We start from the raw sequence: 3,956 nt of genomic DNA, 5'->3' as shown, positions 1-3,956 counted from the left end.
GACACTTAAATATGAGAAAATCGCCTCTAAATCAAGTTCTTAGCAATGCATATTACTAATCAAAAACTAAGTTTTGATATATTTACGGTAGGAAATGATCTTTACTTAATATCCTAATGATTTTTGCCATAAACGAAAAATTTATAATTGACCCATGTATTTATGGCAATTGCTACAAATATACCCATGCTACTTATGACTGTTTTGTGGTCCAGAGTCACATATATAGAAAAATGCAGCACCACTGTTCCTTAAACCAGTTAAGTGTTATTGTGGCTTCAGTCAGTAAGGCCCAGATTGGTTCTGCAAACAAGCATAGTGCCCTTAACTAATACAACATATCTAGATGGAAACAAATGAGTTACATACAAACAAATTTACAACACAAAAAGTTATTCTCTACTTAATTTCAAAGTCAGACAAAGTGCCCTCTTGGGATGGGAAAGGGGCTCTCAAAGGGTAGATCTCAGCGCTGGAAATGCTAAGGTCACTGGTTCAATTCCCAGAGAGAGCAAGACCTGATAAGATGTGTAACTTGAGTGCAATGCAAGTCGCTTTAGATAAAAGTGTCTGTCAAATGTATAAAGTAGCTAAGGGTCTATTTGTTAAACCACAGCTTATTTTATGTTACTGTAAACTGCATTCATGATAATACAAAAGATAAAAACAACCTGTATAGTTATTAGTATTCATATAAATTATGTATCTTCTCTAAGAGTAAAACAAAAATGTTACATCTTTTAGATGGCAGCTGCTGAGACCACCGGACTCTCACCCAATTCAACAAGCCACAGAGATGATTGGATTCTCAACTGCAGCATAAGAAATGAAGGATTCACTGTTCCTTGCATGACTTCCTTGGACGTGGAAGCCTGCATTGAAATGTTTAAATCACATCCAGGTCCACTGTTGTTTAGAAATGGAGAGATCGTAGGACAGTCTGAAATCACAAACTGGAATGAATTCCGGTTAACGAGAGAGCCAGTATGTTGTATCAAACTGAAAGGAGAAAACAGTATCAAGTCTTGCTATGGAGTCTACCTGGGAAATGATTTCATCTTGACTGCCCGTCATACATTTGAGTACACCTGTCTGTATGACGCATATGTGTTCTTCCCCACCACAGACTTTGTTCTGATTTATGAGGCAGAACTTCCCCAAGAACAGCACATGTTTCATGACCAAGATCAGTGCCTTGTTCAATTACTCGGGCAAACAGACGTTTTGGGGAAAGGTTTACTTGACCGCATTTGTACACCCGGTGAAAACAAGGATTTATATTTCTACACATTTGATAGCCAGGGGAATCACCAAATGCATACATGCACAGATATCACTCACTCCTCTGGCATGAATGAGAAAAGCCAAAGAAATGAGTTTCTGATATCCACAGCTGGTCAGCCAGGTGAAAGTGGCAATCCAGTTTTCAATCTGAGATCCAAAAAATGTGTGGGAATATACCGAGGAATCACAAAGTCAAAGAAAGGATGTGCATCCAAAATAGACTGCAAACAACTGATAGAAAAAACAACATCAGGAACAACAGATCAGTACTGTATGAGCATGCTCTACAGAATCTTGTCCACTCTTAAGACTGTATTTTTTTGTAATCAAACCTCTGATGAAGATTCAGAATGAAGTGGTGGTGTATCTGGTCTCAAAGGGAGTCCACATCAATGCCTCTTTTTAGGCTCATTTTAAAAATGTCTGCACTGAGCCCATCAGCAATCTCTGTGAGATGAATGCCGGTTAGAAATGTGTCAGAGTGCGGTCCGATTTGTTCTGACGTGGACATGTACTGTGCTGTAGTTGACAGCGCTGACAAAAAACATGATGGGAAATGTCTTTCTGAAATCACAGCTTAACTGAGTATTAAACGATGTGTAAATATTTCCAAACACTGACATTCTCTGTATTGCATAGATGATTGTGTCATAAAACAATAAAAATGGATGAAACACAAAACATGTGGAACTGATTTTTTTAAAAGATGTAATGAACAAACATAAAAATTAAATGCGTGAAACCCATGAGCCTCAATTTTCTCCGAATTCTTTATGCGTCATCACCAAAAATGTTTATTACAATTTATGAACACAAAAAAACCACAATAAAAATTGTAAAGAAGTATAAAAAATTTATACACCAGGGTTTATTGTTTTATTTTAAGTCTTCAGTGTTCTTATTCTGAGCTCACGAGCCAGAGACTCCAGCACATTCTCGAATGTTCTATCTGCCTCATCACCAAACTGCTTTCATAACCAAGTTATGAAAAAAGGTAAAGGTGTAAAAGCTTGTTTAAAAAGTTTATACAATGCTGTGCAGTTTAAAATTACTTTAAAACTGATACCAGACAAAAGAGTAAATGTTTACATTTCTTAACCATAAATGATATCTTCACATTAAATTTTCGATCTAAACACCAATCTTACTATTATATGTCTACTGTGTTTCACCAATAAAAAGAGTGGTGTAAAATTAAAGCTTAAAAGCTTTAAAGCTTAAAAGAAGAAAAATACTGAGTCAGAAATATTCCACACTTACGTATTTATTTATTTTTTTTGTTGAAAATGTACACTTCTGCATGGCAAATTACTGCATAGATCATTCACTCTATAACACAGTTTGTTATTCTTTATCTCACAAGACCAACTAAACAAATCTCACATATTGGTAATTATTTGATAATATGTAAACTGTAATTTAAATATTAAAATGGACACAATTATGTTAAAACATTAGCAAAAGAATCAGAATTAGCTCATTTTATTGTTCAAGACTTTACCTTTCGTTTATGGATTCAGCTAACTTTAGTTAGTATGCAGTCACTGGATACAGAAGTCCACCAAACACCTGACTTTCCTTTCAAACGTTGTTCACTTTGAGAATAGTCCAAATGAAGTCCAGTGGAATCTCTTCAAGGTGACCTCAGCACACAGTTGATTTTCTACTTAGCAAGACTAGAGCAGTGTAAGCCGCACTCTCTGTGTGTTTGTTTGATTGCCTTGTTTCTAAGTCAAAGGAATGGATCATGATAGCACTGCCTTCTGAAACACACACTGTCTCGGTTCCTCTAGCTCTTTAGGCAAAGAAACACTCACTGCTCTTTCGTACTTGCCTTGCCTCTCTCTGCTTACAGATTGAGACTTGTCACTGGTGGGGAAGGGCTGCCAATTCTCAAGTTGAGCTAGTGTCAGCGGCGCAGTGGGGGAAACACAATCAGTAGAAGCATACAACATTATAACTTTTGTACCTTGGTCATGGTAATTACCAAGGTACAAATGTTGTAATTGCCAAGGTGCAGTTTTTTAATGAGAACTCTTTGAAGTTCTTTAAGAAGTTCTAAACATGTTCAAATAGTAATATTTCAATTAAAAAATATTTCAAATGGCTATAGCATATTTTTTTTGTTTATATGATATTTATGCTTTTGTGCACTTGACAGATGGTTTTATCCAAATAAACTTACACTGGATTCAAGAAATACTTTTATAAATGTTTTCTGTGGGTTCGGCTTCGATTGCGCTACTTGTTACTCTTAGAGCTAAAGGTTGAAATGTGGTGAAGGTTCTCAAACACTATATAGATACATAACACTTTCGACGTGACATGACAAGCTTTCAGATGCAATAAATCAAGAATGCCATTTAGTCAAATTATGTACAGCTGTATGTTATATTTAATTATTGTAAAATTGTTGTCATTTCATTCTATTAGTCTACAACTGTATTTGATTTTTATGCATTTGCCAGAAGCATTCACCCAAAGTGACTAACACTACCACAAGATTGCTTGAAAATACAAAGACAGGTGTGCTGAAGCATGCTGGAAATAAAATTTGCAGGACAGTGGGTCTCCAGTAGCATAGAAGACGTAATTCAGTGTTTCTTTCTCTCCTCCCCAACCCCCCATTTCATTTTACTTTTTTAACATCCAAGTACTTAATCACTAAAAGT

Source organism: Garra rufa, chromosome 24 (genome assembly GCF_049309525.1).
Source record: "Garra rufa chromosome 24, GarRuf1.0, whole genome shotgun sequence".
Taxonomy (NCBI): Eukaryota; Metazoa; Chordata; class Actinopteri; order Cypriniformes; family Cyprinidae; genus Garra; species Garra rufa.
The sequence above is the reverse complement of the archived record's forward strand: the minus strand, read 5'-3'. Positions refer to the sequence as shown.